The sequence below is a fragment of the Ptychodera flava genome, chromosome 15 (assembly GCF_041260155.1).
Source record: "Ptychodera flava strain L36383 chromosome 15, AS_Pfla_20210202, whole genome shotgun sequence".
NCBI classification, from domain to species: Eukaryota; Metazoa; Hemichordata; class Enteropneusta; family Ptychoderidae; genus Ptychodera; species Ptychodera flava.
The window spans coordinates 34,752,697-34,772,453 of record NC_091942.1 but is presented as its reverse complement, the minus strand read 5'-3'; the positions used below and the strand labels follow the sequence as shown (position 1 = coordinate 34,772,453).

Genomic DNA, 19,757 nt, shown 5'->3' with positions numbered 1-19,757 from the left:
TGTGTACATATTCCATATATGATCTCTGTTATTTACCTGTGTCACGTTGAGATTTCAAAAAAAAAAAGCACTATTTTAGGAAGTGGTGATAAAAATTACTTGCATGTTTGAAAATTGTGTGCCTAAAGCATACACATTCACGCAGAGAGAGTACAGTTAATGCTTTGATCTTGCGGTCATTTTTTTCCCATCATTAAATACTGTGACAGGAGGTCGCAGAGAATACAGAGCAAGGACATGTATAATCAGAGCTCAGCTCTGAAAGACAGTGATGTCACTGAGATGCCTGCTGTAGTCACACTGATTCAATGACGGGTTATATCATTCACTTTGCTGTATGTCCTGTGTTTCATTTTCAAAACCATTTCTCATTGCATTCACAACACCATACATGCACCAGCACACATATGTTAAGTATTAAAATCAATTTCCACTGAGATACATAATAGTGTAGCTGTCTGCAGTAGAATTACCGTGGGGATGATTAGAATTTGAACATATACAGTCTAGAAGTGAGAGACTGAAATAAATAACTGACATACCGCTAGACTATACTGTACTTTTTGTGTAATACCAGTACTAATTAAGTCAACAAAATTGGAATCCTTGGATAGATTTTCAGTGAAATTACAGGTACAGCACTGTTGGAATAAACAATATTGTTGATGAATGCAATTATAACAGAAATCCTCTGACTAAATGTCTACCCACTGGACATAAAATACTGGTGCAGTGAAAGTATTTAGAATATTGCTTGAGCTAAGGTCCCTCAATGGCAGCCTTGGGAAAAGACAGACATGTCTGGCAATTTGTATGGTGAATAGTTATTACATGTGAACACCATTCCGGTCCATTCACAAGGGATTTCCCAAATCAAGGCGATTCCTTGGTCTGTAACCAGTAAGCAGGAACACATCTACATCTCTCTTGTACAGCAATGATGGCGTATTCCTTAAAACGCTACTTGGTGAATACACAATTGTGTCCTTGATAATGACAATATGTATGCCACGACCATCTACATGGCCACTTTGTCACCAAATCACTATCACCACACCATAGGTACAAGAGCTTGAAAACGGGTCAGATGCAGTGAATCAGTCTGTGTGTGTCAGAATCTGTGTGTTGCACAGTACAGTCTTTTCAAATATTATCATGGCTGCACACAGCATGTCTCTCTACTCTAAGGTCAAAGGGTCATTGCCTATCAACATTTTGCATGTGTCAACTGCAAATAGCACATAACTGCTTCAGTTGATTCATTATCTGCCGCAATATTCTCAAAGCACAGACTATCATAAAATTGAGATCTTCATTTTTATCACGTGAATGAGAACTGTAGCTTTGATGTGACAATTTTTACACGCATCACATAACATAATGTCTCTGTTTCTGCTGATACAGTCAATTATATAAAGGACAGTTGAAGAGTTCAACAAGGGCTTGTTATTTATTACGATAGCATTCTTGAGAATTTTAATCATTATTTTCCATAGATCATCTGTATTTTAATCTAGATTTTTCCCATCATACATGTTGACTTAAATGTATGAAACACTAATATATGCAAGAGCTTGTTTACCACAGATATGCATGAATTAATGTCCTGGTATCAAATGTACAGAGTAATTAATGTACATGCAGTGAACAATATTAATTCATTAGACTGTCATGATACGGGCCAATTTGAATAGTATGACCTATGCAACAATGTTGACCTTCAAAAGCTTGCAAAAGAAATTGCAGATAATGTTTGTGAAACAGTAGATTTTTTTGCAAGCAGCGAAGAGAGTTTCCAATTCTATTAGCTGCAGAGGAACATCCCATCGTCATTAAGAGAGATGGTGATAACCTTGTACCGATACAATTGCCAGTATTAGCTCTAGATTAATGGACTTTGCAATGTTCTTGTTTTTCCAGACAATCATACACACTTGCATAAAACAAAGAAACATGGAAAATATCTACAAGTATATGCATACGCCTGAGCTTTGATCATGGAAGTCTACAGATTTTTATTTTACATGTACACTACTCGTATCATCCTACTATTTTCTTTCAAACCATAAAACTGTCATCAAGTCACAGATTGGTGTTGGAAATTTTTTATGAGAACGACCTTGTCTTTTTTACTGTTCGGTGTTGCTTTCTCAGCCCTTCTCTGAGTCACTGACGAGAAAAACAGATGCTGACTTTTATATGGTAATGTATGAGTCTTATATTTGAAAAAAATACAGTGAAAAATTTAAAACGACTTTGAAGTAAAAGTGAAGGATACACTAGATGTGGATGAATAAAAGATGACATCATCAACTATTGATAGACTAGACTGTCACCATTTCGCCATAATCACCACCTTTGATACAAACTCCATTTATCAATACAGTTGCCATGGCAACTCCAGACAATAATCGCTAAGTACAGATAGTACCTTCACTAACTGGCAATTCATCTGATGAGTTTCAGGAACAGGTCTCTCATCAGATGAGTCTCGGGAACAGATATCTCAATAGATGAGGAGTCTACTCATGTTAACAACAACCTCCATTGCAACGAAGCACTGCACAACAAAAACTGTACACTGTAAACAGCGCTGTGATATAATCTTGTAAACATATTAGTACCATATTTATTGACATTTGTTAAAACCAAAGGAACTGTACATTAGTAAAGATTGTATATATGTTATACACTTGTAGATTGCTTACATGTACCTAAACCATTTTCTGCTGTATCTCTCAATGAAATGAACATTACAAGAACCTGATCATACATGGATATCAATACACATTTATGGTTAGCAAGTTCACTATCACAAGTATAACATGGAAGGTGTCAATGTCAAGGTATGTCAACTTGTCCAGTTGGCAAATCAATCATTCACATTATCTAAAGCATATTCTGAGTGCTGCAATACATTACACTGTACAGGTGTGAGGCAACAACTCAGGGTCTGATTTGCAAATGACTGTGATATCATAAAGTTGACTCAGCTTTACATGGTAGTTGCTACCAACAAGTTCAGTATTACAGTAGAGAGTATGCCTATTTCATTTGATTTGATTCAAAGGATGTATAAACCTGTGCCAAGGAAAGACATGCTGCCTCTGTCTGTTATTTTTATGATTTTTTTCACTATTTCTGTTTATATGTCAAGAAGTACAAATTCTTCTCCCCTACAGCATTTTGACAAACCTACTATTTAGCTTGTCAACACAGTGGCTGTATGTTTAGAATGCATTGTTATTGTTTACATTTGAATTCTAGTCTGAACCAGAATTCACTTGTCAACAGTGTACAGGCTGAGTTGAGCAGTTGAATTGTGTGTATCTCAACATACTTTGGGGAGTTAACTAGAAACTGTACATGACATTAGAAACAAACAATAGTGAACACATCTTCAAAGTTACAGCCACTTGCCCTTTATTGCTGGTCATAAACCCACATCCTGCCAACTTCATAGGTCAACGTCAGGTTCAAGTTAGTTGAAATGTAAACCAGTGAGGCATAACAGGTCACATATGTTGCATGTTAATCAAAACGTGAATATTTGAAGGCCCCTAGATACTGTGATTAGGATTTTCCTTACTAAACCTGCTACACCATATTACACCAAGTAGGTGGAAATATGTATAGATTTGGCACAATACCGCTTTTAACTGACTTTGCAGATGGAGAAGTGATATAGTTGGGTCTTTTCTGAAATCTAATTTCATATACCATATATGTATGTAAAGATGTACGTTTCTTGAAGAGACTTGATATCATAGACTATTTGCCTGCTGCACATATTGGAGAGACACTTGGTTACAGACACCCTATATACATTGCAGTTTAGAGTATTTTTAGTTCAATGTTTCCTTGGGCCAGACATTATAACCTTTGGCTGTGTACTCTTTTGTCTTGCCAATTGTGGTGCACTTTGAAGATGACAGATTTAGGCAAACACAGACAATCCTCTACCCACACAGCGGCATTGCCACTATACATTTTGAATTGCATCAAAAATTTTGCAAGTAAATGGAAATCTGTTTATTCAATCATTGCCTCTACAGGTCAAAATGGGTTGATTTGAACATCAGCTGATTCCACTACAGTGGAATCAGCTAACGTGTACTTTCCGCCCTTCGGCAAAATGTTTAAAGATTTCTACAAGGACAGATTTGTCATCCTTCATTAAATGATTGTTTTCAGTGTTCTGTATAGTGCCTTTTTTTTCATGGGTGGGTAACATATAACACTTGACATTATAAACACCGCCACTGCATTGTTACATGCAGAGAGTAAAATCCTTCCATATTTCATCATCTTGATGTTGCATATTAATCTTTGCTATATATAGATGAAGCAAGCTGTAGCTGGCTTGGTGCACTATCGCATTTCATCATACAAGACATCTTGTAATCTCATCAGTGATGTGGACTATTAAACCCTACAATTCATGTCTAATTCATTGCTCACGGATGATTTCACATCATATTTCACTCGGTAGTGTATTTTAGTGACGGAGTGAGAAGTTGCAAAACACCACACCCATGCCATCATTTAACAACTAAGGTATGCACTCTACTTTGTATAGAATTACACTGGGCACAGTTATATGTGGGTTTTATTCATTTTGGCTAGAAAAATTTTGCATGAATCCATGACCATATTACATTTTACATGAACTCAGAGTTAATTGTAAATATCTTCTTTCTTGGGGCAATTTTGTACAACGATTCTAAAACAGAAATTTATAATCTATACCTGGGCAAAGGTTACATCCACTGATGCCTCACAATAGGAGCTAGATTTCCATTGTCATAAGTTTGATACATGTACCTGTATGATCTGTCTGTGTATCTATTTTTGTATTGCTTGGATCACTGTATACAGCGGCGTTACAGGTTGTAATGGGCCATTAGGTAACAGTAGGTGATAATTACCATTCTGGCAAATGAAATCACGAATAAAACATCTATAAATAGAATGACACAATACTTTACGTAGAAGGCAACAAAGTTTTATCACAGATAATAAGTAACATTTTTATTGAGGCACCTTGCAAGGAACTGTTACACAAGTATTGATTCCTTACAAGGAAACTTTTCAATAAGTTAGAAAGAAACAAGATTAGGGTTTGTTGTTCATCAAGAGAGAAAAGGAAAACACCCCAACCCTTCTTCAAACCCAGTGATCACTAATTACCGGTAGATATTCCTTACATGCAGATTCTTCCACATAAGAAAACAATTTAAAATCATGAGTGACTTGACAGAATTTTTGATTAGTTGTTGATAAATATTAAAAAACAAACCAAAAACATATAAAACTAAAAATACTGATGTTAATTTCTTCCAACCTATCCTAGTTTTGACTGGTATTTTCAAGCAAAATTCATAGGCTATAACGCTGAACATGAGAACTCTCCTTGCTGCCAGATATTACGTCTGTTACATTGAGTACAAACACGTCCAGGAATGTGAGTCTGGAATATGCCGGGCAAATATATCTCCGACTTTGGCAGACTGTTTTCTATGGCTCTTGGAAAACATGCTGTACATGCTGGTACCAACAGGAAATGATTCATGTCTTGAGTGGTTTCCACTTGCAAAAAACAAGTTATAACTGTCAAAACCCCTCACTGGCTAGATACATCAGTATTTCAGTATCCAAGATATTGAATATGGTTCCATTTCTAGTTTCTAGACACATAATGGATAGTATAACTTTGAATTATCGTTAAAACGTTTCCTCCTTTTCCCTGCGTAGTCCAATTTTGGTACAGATAGAGGCAAAATCAAAATAAAACAGTTCTGGTACCATACATGTTAGAGAAGGGTTCAGGCAAATATCAAACCACAATAACATCTGACACAGACATAGATATAAGCTAACACTTACATGTACAGGTATAATTTATACAGATCGTCTAGCCGTTCGTCTCTCCGTTTGTTAGATTCTATCTCTGCTATGACAGATGGTGAACAATGTACAGCACACAGGTTGAGCCACATCAGTCATATACATAGTATCATTGCAGCTTCAGACATGAAAACATTGAAAGGAAATGACTAATGCTATATTACCTGTAAACTGAAATTGTATAATTGATGTGTATACATCACTTTCCTGGAGTATTACACTCATAAACAAGTTTATGCTAATCATGAAAAATGACATAATTTTACGCATGATGTATTACATGGCATGTTCTGTATGATGTAAATTATAGAGTATAATGCAAGAAGATATAAAACTGTACAATACGCTGTCTATGTACATGTACATGCAAATGCACTTTTAAATGAACTATATAAAAATTCTACGTTTTTGTACATCAGCTAACAAATGAAAATATTCATATGTCCCTGTTCATCATGGTTCAATGACACACAGAAACTCATACAATATTCATAAAACCCTTCAATTGACACAAAGGGTACGACACAAAGCAGCTTGGGTTAACCTGGCCTTTTAATTTACAACCTGAGATACCCAACATCAGTTTACCATCATAAATGTAAGAAAAAAGAAATAATAAAGATAATTTTATGATTTAACCTCATAAGGTGATGTGGCATACATGTGTCAGCTTGAATATGTACATACACTGTACCCTTATCAAAACATCCATTTGTGTTATCATCATGCATACATGTACAGTACATTGTATGAGGATAAGCTCCTTGACTTCTCCCACTGTACTTTGTTCATTCATACATGAATATACAATGATGCAGTGTACCTTTGTATACATCAAAGGAAAAGGTGGAATTTTGACGGTTTGAAATGTATAATTTCTACACTACAATACATTGTTCGACATTCACGCTGGCCCACTATCCCGAGTCTAGTAACTTTTTTTAGGACTAGTAAAATTATTTTGTTGCAAGTCCGACGGGATAGTGACTTTTCGATAAGTAGCTTTTGGTTTAAACTGCAAATAAACACGATCTACTGATCGTCAGCAACTTCGAAGTGCGCGGCCATTGAAAAACTACGGTGGCGCTGTATGCATATGGGGTGCGCACTATGCAATGCGCAAAGTTCAATGGCGTCGTCCATTCCGTTTGCTCGCAACTACTCGCACGATCTATTTTCAGCTCTGATTTTTTACTAATGATGGAACGTTTTTTGGTTGGCTATACTCCCCCGGCTGTCAAAAAGGCACGATCTACAGTAGCAGTGCTACGATGATAACGTCCGGGTAGGTGAATTTCAGGAGGCTTGGAAAACGAAATACACTTGGCTGTCCTATTTTGTCAGTAATGGTATTAAAGGGGAAAATGTACTGCAAGGTTTGTCGAAAATTTGACGCTGTCGGGATGTTCGAATTTTTAACTAGATTCTGTTAAAGCACATGCCATCTCAGTTACTCATAGCAGGAATGTTGGTAAGCTGGAAGCCAAGCAGGCAAAACCTGGCGAGACTCGGGCCGATAATAAAATTATTCTATCTTTGAATAAAGAGGTTGTCAGCAGACTGGTTGTTCTCTTCAAAACGTCACATGCTCTCGCTAAACATGGCAGACCATTTTCCGACCGATTTTCCTTGGTTGTGTGACTTAGATGAAGCAAAAGGTTTGAATGTCGGGTCTACGTAAAGAAATGACAAAAGGGCACGATAATTTGTTTCTGCTATAGCCGATTGTGAGCGCAGCAAACTATCTTCTATGATTAATTACAGACTTAACCATGCACAGAAAGCATATGCTGTGCCGAATGTGCCGAATTTGTAAAATTTCTATGTCTGATGACTAGTGAACAGTACTGTGGAAACCACAGTTCTACCATGTTTGACATTGACTTTCTTCAGTGGCTAGGATACTAGTCAGCAACAGTTGACTCCTAAATGTAAATGATATGTTTCTGTAAGTGCTGAGAGTTTTGCTTTAACCCTTTTCCTGCCAAGTCCATATTTCACCACCAGGTCAAGATGGTTGAAATTTATGAAACACAACATATTCAATATGATGTATTTTAACATAATACTGTACATTTGAAGGCTGTTGAAAACATAATACCGTAAAGTTGATTTTTTTGGGACAAAAGATGCTATAACATACCAAGCCAAGTGGGTGAAAATACGTCATGTTTTGGCTCAATACCGCTTTTTACTGACTTGGCTGATGGGGAAGTGATACAGTTATTACTGTCTGGCAGGAAAAGGGTTAATGTGAAATAAAACATTTTTCGAACAACAAGTTATTGCCTAGTTATGTCATGAGACTTTCAGACGGGACTACCAAATCTTTTGCAGGACCACTGAATTGAACATTTTACTGGTCCTGCGGGATAGTGATCATTTTACACTAATGTCGAACACTACAATACATTGTGCCTGACAGAAAAAAAGAAAGCTTTTGTCTCATTCATCGATATGAACTTCTTGATGTTTTAATATTATACCATTTTACACTCAAAACACCTTTCATCTACAGCAGCCAGGCAGGTTGATAGTAAGATTAAAGGCACTTATATGTCCCCATGATATTGCATGAAGACTCAAAGAATTCCAACTTTTATGTAAAAACATGTGCAAATTATCTTAGTATAAGTTCAGGTTTTAATATGTATATGGAGTTGGAATGAGTGCTTTAATATGTACATGGAGTTGGAATGAGTGTAATATGTATATGGAGTTGGAATGAGTGCTTTAACACAAATGCTTCACACCTGGAAGTCAACATAGAGATTATAATCTACGTCATTGACTTAACAAAGACCTTCATCATGTCCATCACGTCCCCATCTCAAATGATTTTATTTAACATTGACAAATTCTACGATGTTAACATTGACAGAGTCTACGATTTAAGGGCATATGATATCATTTCAGACTGAGAAATGCTGTATAAATGTCACCACCACAACCGGCATTTCACAATGCATCTAAACCATGAATGTTAAATGCAGTTGTCATTGAAAACATTCAATCTGATAAAAGCCTGGTCACATACATATGGGCAATGCCCTTGTACATGAACAGTACACTGTATGTGTACACTGGACTATATTTGTCTCCATTTCCCCAAAACTTCGATATCAAGGACACAAAATATTAAATGTATATGGAATCACTGATTGTTGATGAGTCTAGGTGGTTCCCTGTTTGAGCTGAGATCCAGAACATAAAGTAACCTACAAGTACATGTATGTGGGCATGAAGTAGTGCCCAGCATATATTGACAGTATGCTACAAGGTTTTCCTCACTTCAATATTTACAGTGAAATTAATATTTCAAAGATGGCAGCTCTGCAATGGAGTCTTACACAACAACATTTCACTGCCAGAAAAGAGTTAAAAAATAGAGTGACATTTAGTGCACACTTTTCATAAAGGTGATTTGGAACTTCAGACTGTCACATTTTCGTCCATATGAAAGACAAGAAGACGTGAAGTCTGCTAGAGGCAAATCACTATACATGTAGTGTACTATAGGTGGCTTGCCAAAACTCCTTACACAGTTACGTATCGTTGGTATTTCAAGAGATTTTCATCGAATTGGTACCATACCATATGTATCTATTCTAACCTCAGTATCCGATTACATCTTTTCAAGTTGAAATAGTTCAGATTTTTCTCGATCCATCCAAATAAAATCATAAATCTTGAGATTAGAGATCTTACATGGTGTGAAATTTTGAAGTACATGTTTCGAGGGTTTCATTCTCTGTGTTTGAGGTGAACCAGATGTTTGAACTATTAGTCTGAGATAGTGAAAGTTCACTCATTTACAGAGGAAAATTATCCCTGTGAGACCTACAGCATTGTTGTACAAGTAAAACACATAATCACTGGAGTTGCACGAAATTTTGTCCACTCTGAGCATCAAAAAGAGACAAGAATTATTCTGATCATCATCGCAGCATTGATGATTTTTGTGATATATTCACACACTTGACAGATCATGTCTGTGATGTTATCAAATTTCTATTGGAATGTCCAACAAAGACTTCTTAGGTACAGTCCATTAATATCCAACTATACATTTTTGGATACAGGTAGTCTAGTTTCTTTGCATCTGCTTCAAGCTCAAATCTGCTAAAAGTCAAGAGCTAAAAATAAACAGTACAGATTATTAGAATGAATAATCAGCACTCATAACAGATGAATGTTCCTCTGTATATTTATGCACTGTAGCCGTCTTCATAAATCTGGCAGTAAACTGATACACCGATGGTTAGCAAGATATGGCTGTATATGGCATCTTTTACGACTGCATCAGCCTCGAATTCATAAGACTTGGATTTTCATGAAACAGTAGTATTCAAATCATTATGATGTGATTGCAAAACTTGGATCTTTCAAAATATTGCAGTTAGTTTATAACACAAAATACTGGTAGTCTTTTGCAACACTTCAGTTTATAACACAAAATACTGTAGTCTTTTGCAATACTTCGGTGTACATGTAGCATTCATTAATACCGTATCTTCATTTGTTTGCATATACATGTACCGTACTTACAAACAAGCGACCTAGCGGCCGATATAGCTCCGCTGTGTTTATGTAGAGAATAACTATTTTGACACATGCTGATGAAGAAGGTGGAAAATCTTTGATAGCTCAATGCAGTGGCCAGAAAAAAGTGGCTAAAATAAGCTGCAAAAATACACATTGAAGATTTCATCATACTTTGAATATATCACATTGGATCATCCCTAAGAACATGTCAACCAAAGCTATCTGATGAGTACATTTGTGAGAATAAAATTTTCTGACCAAAAATGGCAACAATTGCCCCCCAAAATAAAATTGCAGATTTCATCATAATTTTAAAAGATCAAATTAGTTCATCTATAGAAACCTGTACACCAAATTCAAAGCTATCAGACCAGTACTTTTTGATAAACACATTTTTTGACCAAAAATGGAAAATATTGCCCAAAAATACAAAATTGCAGATTTCATCATAATGTCAATAAATATCATTTAGTTCATCTGTAGGAACCTGTATACCAAATTTCAAAGCTATCAGATGAGTAGTTTTGGAAATACACATTTTTTTGACCAAAAATGGCAAAAATTGCCCCAAAAATACAAAATTACAGATTTCATCAGAAATTCAATATATATTACTTAGTCATCTATAGAAACCTGTATACCAAATATCAAAACAATCAGACCAGTACGTTTGAGAAAATACATTTTTTGACCAAAAATGGCAAAAATTGCCTTAAAAATGCAAATTTGCATATTTCTGCACAATTTGAACAAATCTGAAATAGATCATCCCTAGGGACATATGTACCAAATATCAAAGCTATCTGACCGATAGTTTTAAAGAAGAAGATTTTTAAAGATTTTTTTACCAAAAATGACAAAAATTGCCTTAAAATACAAATATGTAAATTTCACCACGATTTGAACAAACTTAAGTGAGGTCACCCTAGGTGAACTGCATATCAAATTTCAAAGCAATCGGACTTGCGGTTTCAGAGAAGAAGGCAATTGTTGACAGACGACGGACGACGACGACGGAGAATCAGCCTATTTGATAAGCTCCGCGTCGCTGACAGCGGAGCTAAAGAACCAGCTATGCTGCTCATTTCTAATTTGTTGGAATTGTCATCTATCATACATGTATAATGTCATATAATGTGCCTGTGTATACACATGGGCTTGTATCTTTTGTGCATTTGACACATTGCTGTGATATTTCCATTCCTGCAGAAGTGATGACAAATAAAGACAAACTACAGTACACACAATTTGCATACGGAGAGGTTATTTTTCACTATCATCTTATCAGCATAAGTGTCATGTCCTGTATCAGACATGAGATGAAGTGAAGTGTCTGACACAGCACAAGTAACATCAATGCTGATTTGACACAAACAAAAGGTCATCACTTTGAGTAGCAATAAAATAATCTAGAGAAAATTTTGAAAGCAAGTACTTTGCCCACTTGTTAGTCCAGTATGGTATTACTGAATGCTCTGGTGTTTCAAGACCATCCCAATTGTGATATCATAATATTATGTTGTATCTCAGTTGACAGTGGAGGCTAGTTTGCTTGCTTACATTCAAATCACCATGTCAACATGAGACATGGTTCATCAGTTACAAGATAAGGCAAGAACCTGACTTAGTCTATACAGTGAGAAACAGTTGTTTTTTTATACAGTCTGCCTATGGTCTACCCTAAATAGTGTATATATATGATGACGAGTTGGCAGGACACCAAGCACCTGGATCTTTTAGTCTTCATAAAATCTTGATGTCACGCCTTGTAAAACTGTGCTCTCTTAACCTTTGATGTTGTCAGTCTTTCAACTCTTCACCTTTGTGTCATGCTCTGAAATTACCATTGCACTTGTGTGTACACCAACAATGTCAAGTACACATTTCAGTGTAGTAATAAGGTACAGTTCTAAATATAGTATATGAAATGAAATTTGCCAAAACTATTCACCGTACACTATCCCAACAGACCTCTTCATTACTGCGGCACATGCCAGCAATCTTCAGAGAGTCATTCTCTATATTAAGCTTACAGCTGTGTATTTCTATCAACATCTGCAGGAAGCTATCTGATGTCAGACAGTTGATTGCAAAGAAGCTCAAATTACAATAAAAACTTTGCATGTACTTGTAATCAGGATTTCTGATTGGAATAGGACAGACGGCAATGTAGAACAATTCCAATTTGAGCAATTACAACAATGATACATCATGTCCATGTGTAATCGAAGACAGCAACATCACTGAAGCTAAATATGACAGAAGTTGCCTGTCCAAGTGTACTGGACATTACATGTAGATATAGATCAGTCTTGAAATATACATGGACCCATTGCCTAGCATTGTAGCAACTCAATTATATATTTCTACACAATTTACACAAATCACTAGCAGTACAGTGGCTATACTGTATCTTTTCATCATCCCCTATCTGGAGTTACATGTCTCTTCTAAAAACTGGTATACAACTACATGTACATGAACATGTATACAGGGCCTATAACCTGCACTACATGTATGTTGCATTTCAAAAGAAATTCTCCATGTACAAACATAAACTTATCCTTCATTAGTTAATGACATTGAATGTGTTAATATATCATCCCCTTGATTTACTGTTGACATTAGTGTGTAAATTGACCTCTATCTTCAAACCTACATGCACTGTATTGTAATTTTTGTCTGATCAGCTGATTGGCTGGTACTTCCTTATCACGTGATAATCATGTGACCTAACATGTGCACAGCACGCAGTTACCAGTGAAATTCTATGATAGAAATTCTACTCCGGATTTAATACCACCATACAAGGTATATTGAAGTTGACAAGGCATTTTTCAAATCTTGAAGATGCCACTTTTCCGGGCACTATTAATGACAGCAATTATCATGCCGGCAATAATCTAACCTATCTCAGATTACCATCTGATCAGTGAACCCTACAACTTCAAATTGAGCAAGAACACAATATTCAACATGTAGAATGTACAAAGTGACAGCAATGCGGCACATTTCTACTGCAAAAGAAAACCTGTGACCCTAAAAAGACTTCTTTATAATTCATAACATGCCAGCACACTTTCACACTGTATGTGTGTCATTGCAGCAGCCAACACAGTAATCTTGCAGACTTTGCTACATGTACATGTACATGGACTCTCATGAAAATACTGACAACTTCTACACTGAACAATGCATGCTGTGAGGTCACTGTGAGGTCAAAGTGAGGTCATACGGTTTTCCAACATGATAACCTGGCCATTGATGCTGCCAAAATGACCATACTGTATACCAGTATCATCAGTTTGCAGTATTGCCTCGTACACCAGTTTATAACAGTACTGTATCAGAGATAGCTGCATATAAATTAACTTGTATTGTCCTATTAATTACATCGCGTATGGATATGTAACCATAGTAACTATTGCTTTCATGTCTAACATATACTAACATACATATATTAACGGGTATTGTATACATGAATTATACTGTACACATACTGTACTTGTTCATAACTAAGAATTTTTAGTATCTGCTTTTTTGATTATGACATTTCCAAATAAATTCAAGTTCAAGTGGCTGATGGTTCAGACTACAAGTTCACGACAAATTGACCATCCTTTGAACTAAATTCCATCTGGAAATCGTGTACTGTACCCCTGGGGAGAGAGAAAATTAACTAATTCTCTTTCTCCCATGGGGTTGCAGTTCAGACTCTGTATGTCAATGAATTCACTTGCAATTGTAGTTGTAACTACCCAGATATGTGTACTCCATTTCTTGTCAGTTTCATATGCCTATCAGTAGTATAAACATCAGTATCATTTTGCAGGTATCTAAATTGTACCACCAACTACAATAAAATGTATTACTGGAAGGCTGTGCCTAACTTTTGGTCAGATCTTTGGAAACATTAGACCTTCAACAAGATTTAATTTGGCCAAGGGGAGATGAACTTTGAAAATTTCATTTAATCTGTTTACTAGTGTTTAGTCAAAGTTTCAAGGTAGTATCTCTATGCATCTGCAAAATATTGAACAACTTAAACTTTTGCTCAAACTTTCCAAAAGGAAACTTTCAACCATTATGGAATAATTCAATATATATGCATGTATGCGTATGACAGTTTTGAACAGATACTTGCTTCCTTTAACGATAAAGCAAATCTTTTAAGTCTTAAACAACTGTACTTCCCTGATTCTCAGAAGAATGTAGAAATTACAAATTCAATAACCTTTTATTTTTGGAAACCATTTCTCTACATTCATGAAATGCAGAGTGGAATTTTATGATGTTAGCTTTTCATCCAGATTAATGACCCTCAGACCTCATTTGACAACAATCCACTCACAGAGCTGACTAATAGTGATCAACTGACCAAAGAGACTCTTATATGTGTGCCATAAATGTCCTTGACTAACAGGTTAGTTTGCTTGACGTCATTCTGCTTCAAAAGCTGGCTAATGGGAAAGAACAACAAGGATAGTCACACAGTTTGGTGGCGTTTGAGTCAACTTCACAACATTACTGGACAAAGAAGGATTTACCTATCAAGAATGCTTTCTACGTAAATTCAAATTAAAACTCTGTCTGAGATAACCAGCTTAGTGTGAAAACATTTTTGAAATGGAATTTTTGAATACCAACCACATCTCTTACATGCAACGCAAATCACGATTCATGGTCAGATTAGCTTGCCAGTATAGAGGTTCCATCCTGACAAACAAAATAGGATTAATACCCATACATGTAGCTGAGATTGGGTACCAGTGATCACAAATTGAACTGCACACACTCCACTTTCCACAAATTTAAAGCACTGCAGACACTCTTTGACAACACACATTTCATAACATGTACATGTGCACTGTACCTTGGCACATGTACTTGTTGACCCATTGCACAACAATGCTCCTTGCATTTACCAATTGTGGAGGGGTCTTCCATTCTGATTCATATGTTTGACTGCATTACAAAATACCACGTTTATAGCATTGTTACATCATTCTGACCGTCATTAATTACCAATTGTGTGTTATTGAATCTGGAAAGCTTGAACCCAACACCACTCCATCTACATGAATGTCTGTATCAACTCACTCAGGTGATTGATGGCACTTGTGGATTATGTCACCATTAGTCAGCATTTCCAGCACCAACCCCCAAACTGCCATTCATCATCAATATCATCATCATGTCTTTATGCTGCATGCATCTCCGTTATCTTTTGAGAGAACCTACATACAGTACACAAAGCATTAGCAAGCAGCAGTACATGGTACACTGTCAACACCATCCAGACTGCACAGATTTATAGCATCGCATGAGCTTTGCACTTAAACTGATCCCCTTTTCAGCTAAAATCTTTATGATGATGAATGACCCGCACTGTAAAGCCTAGCGTTTATACTCTGCATAGCACTTTACCAAATTACATGGCGCACTTATAACAAATAAAAGGTCAACAAGTGAAAATACTTGCACTTGTGTGGTGAATAACACAAAATCACAAGCGAGACTGAGGTCCCACACCAGTTGTGCAAGAGTCGATGGAAGCCCTGTACATACCCAGGCTAGGACATCTCTGAACTATACCTCAGCTAATTTTAGATTTTCACAGCCTCTGCTTCACTATGCAGTTTCTACTTAATTTCTACACTGGTATGTCCTAAATGATCTGCTACAGCCATCCAACATATACATAGGGAAACTAGTCAACATTTCTTTTTGACAAATTTTGATTTTTCAGAATGGCTGTTGGCTCTGGTACATTGCATTCAGTTCAGAATGTCTTCACCTAGTGGTGCGATTGACGCATGTGCACTCTGACTAAAAGAAAACATGACTGCCATAAAGTCAATTAATACAAGCAGGACAAACAGTGGGGTTCCCTGTCCCAAGGCCAAACTTCTCCACTAAATTTAGCATTCTTGTTCAATTACGGCCATCCCAGATGAATGCCAGAGTGCAAGAGCAATGATCTACAATAGCAATGTAATGCAAACAGCAGTAGCTGCTACAAAACAACATCATAATTTTTGAATCAAATACTGATTGGAGGAGAAGTGTTATGTTCCATGTGCAGTCTGGCCGAGTCTGTGTGGTCTGTTATGTACTGGCACAATGCCTGCACAAGGAACGAAGCCATAGCATAGCTGTACAAGTTTTCATTGTGCTGAGCAGCTCTCTTTACAATTATCCACTTTTAACTTCAATTTCACAGAAAGGATTGCCATTAGTGTTTCCAAGTAACACCGGTAGTTGGTGCCATGTTTGATACTTCATCACAAGTTTCAGTATCATTATCAAACAGTATGGCATGACTTTACAAGACTTTCCCTTATCGGATGAAAAGCAAGCAGAGACAGGAAGTTTTCTACCTCACTGATATGAAATACAAGACAAAAGCTGTGAAGATCTATACGGTACATGTATCTGCCACTGACATATCTCTGTGACTATCACATCTGATAGGTCTTGCAATTTGCTGATGTTACACACACACACACATATATATATATATATATATATATTTTATATATATATATATATATATATATATATATATATATATATATATATATATATATATCTTTCATCAATGCTGCACAAACAAACTAAATATGTATCCTCTTTTGACAGTGTTGTCTGACTGCTGGTCACAATGAACTGAAACGTGTCCATACATCATGTCCACTATATATTACCCATTTAGAAAGCTGTGGGGTATTTTCATCGACAGGCAGTTTTATTTAAATTTCAGTTAATTAGATTTCAGAGGCATGAACCACTGGTTCCAAAATGAAAAGTGGAGGTTTGAAGAATCAATAACCAATCAAAAAGTTTGAAAAAATGATATCAAAAAATTGAAAAAGAAATTGTCAAACAACCAAGCCACAACAGTCTCTCACAGGCTGACTGGCTATATCAGCTCACTTTGCCAGGCTAGTACATAAAACTTAGAACTAGGGCATGAAAGGGCCACACTGCAAAGTCAAGTACAAGCTGCCAAAGCATAATATCACGCTCATCTGTTTTTTCTCTTTTATTATAAAATGAACTAATTACAGAGTTCTATTAATTAATGAGTCGAAGTATTACAGCTGAAAGCTATACAGAGACTTTACAAAAGGGTTGTGAATTCTTTCATAAATTTCCATGAGACCGGGTCTAGTATGTTTTGTCTTTTCTTTATGGTAACGTATGGTAAATTCTTGTTTGAGTAAAATTCAGATTGGTGTGTTTGTTCCAGTTATCCAATATTTATGTATGTGCCATTTTCCTGATAATATTAGAAGCTGCATCACAGTATTGCAATGTCTGGAGGTGATGCTAATCTAGTCAATGCATCAGCTGCCCTCCGATTCTGTTTTTAATAATCCACTGATAAAAGTGGACACTAAAAAGCAAGGGGCTGTTATGGTGGTTAAGCCTGATGTTTCAATCAAGCACAGTGACCTACAGGTGGAGCTAGGTGTTGTTGATTTTCTAATCACTATCTACTATTAATTGATGATGTATGTCCTGATCTTTTGCAGAGTGTACTTTACGTAGATTGCTACATAAATAATAAATGTATAACAATATTTATGTAAGTATTTCTATCTATTGCTCCATTGTCAAAATGTTGTGAGTACAGACAAGAAACAGTATTTCAATAACCATCATAAACATAGTGTTAAAAAAAATGTATTTCTGGCAGGAATACAAACACTTGCTGTCAATCTATATTCACTTTCCCAGCATTCAGCAGTTACCATATTTTTTGAAGAGTACCATCAGGTCATGCCCGGTTATATTACCAATAATTTATGATGTCTATCAGGAACTCACTAGTTTGCTTGACAACTATTTCCTGTCTCCCCTTTCGGGAGTTCTTTAATGGAAAAAAATGTTTCTCTACTATATTTGGGTATATTATTATTATTATTATTATTATTATTATTTACCACTATAGCTGTTATTACAATACCTCTTTGTAAATACACGGCTGTTGCAAGCTAAACGTGCCAAATTGGGTTTTTGGTCCAATTCCCTATTTGATGTTCTACATGTATTTGAAATGTAAATGAAGGTTTATTTTTTAGGGATTCCTATGATTTTTTACTGGAGATAATTTAAATGCCAATGTGTAATTAATTTTTTTCCTGTACAGGTTCAAAGGTCACAAAAATGGTGTTTTTCAGTTGTAACAGCTGTAGAGTTTTTCCCATGACTTTTTATTAAGGTCACCTATACTTGAGGAATATGGAACAATTTTTTTTTCTGTGTCCATTGTGTTAGACAGTTCAAGGTGTTCTTTCAAAAAAAATCAGGGTCTGTTGAATTCATTGTGTGTGTGCAACAAATTACCCAAGTGCAATGTTGTATGTAATGTGTAACAAAAAACACAAAAAAACCATGTTTGAAAATCTGTGAGATCTCATTTGCTTTGTGACCATGGTGATAGAACATCAACCAAGAACAATGGTAAGCAGTCATGTTTTTTTTAGAATTTTATAAATACTCCTTGATCCTGAGCTATTCTCATGTTCATTTTAGGGCAAATGTAATCAAATCTATTTTTCCGAAACACGGTGTCAAATTGAAAAATGTTATCTGAAAATCCAAGAAAGTACACTGAGATAAGAATAGAAATTGGTTTCAATTCGGAGTGATGTCAAGAGTTGCTGTTTGTAATATATAAATGATTTACATCCATAGACCTGAGTTACAGAAGGAAACCAAATTCCGAAACACAAAATGTGTCCCGTCCGAAGAGCTCTTCGGACGGGACACATGTTGGAATACCAGCTGGTTCTCCATGATACAATCCCTGTAAATATATCATCACAATTAGCAATTGCACATTGGTAAATAATTCAACATAGTTATAGATTGCTGAATTGTTTGTAGTTTCTACAACGTTAGAATTATTTAGAAATTTAAAAATGTCCCGTCCGAAGAGTGAAACTTTATTTTGTTGCCTATATGCTTTTGTTTATGCATTTCAAAAAACTTCACCATGAAAAAAAAAAACTATGAAGTGATAAATAATGCTGCATACATAATATCCTTATGCATTGTTTCTACCTTGTAAAAATTAAAATTTATTCAAAAATTCACACTGTCCCGTCCGAAGAGCAAAATGCACATAATACAAAATGTTAAGTAAGACCAGAGAATTCATCCAAATTTTAGAAATAAATCACATTTCATGATAAACTATTGTTGTAATAGCTTTACAATACCCTGCATGGTTTCATAAAGTGGCATGTATGTCAACTGTATTTTCTTAATCACTTGCCTGAGGCATTATGAAATGT

General features: G+C 35.8%; 1 protein-coding gene across 2 annotated transcripts in view; it reads right to left on the bottom strand.

Moving 5' to 3' along the window:
• Positions 1–19,757, bottom strand: part of LOC139151983 (DCN1-like protein 3) — a 29,690-nt gene that overhangs the window by 5,425 nt on the left and 4,508 nt on the right. The window contains exon 2 of one of the 2 annotated variants that reach the window (XM_070725054.1): positions 543–641. The exons of the other annotated variant lie outside the window; for it this stretch is intronic. The gene's annotated coding sequence lies outside the window, so the exon portion shown is untranslated. The remainder of the gene's footprint in view (positions 1–542; positions 642–19,757) is intronic. 2 annotated transcript variants of the gene reach the window in all.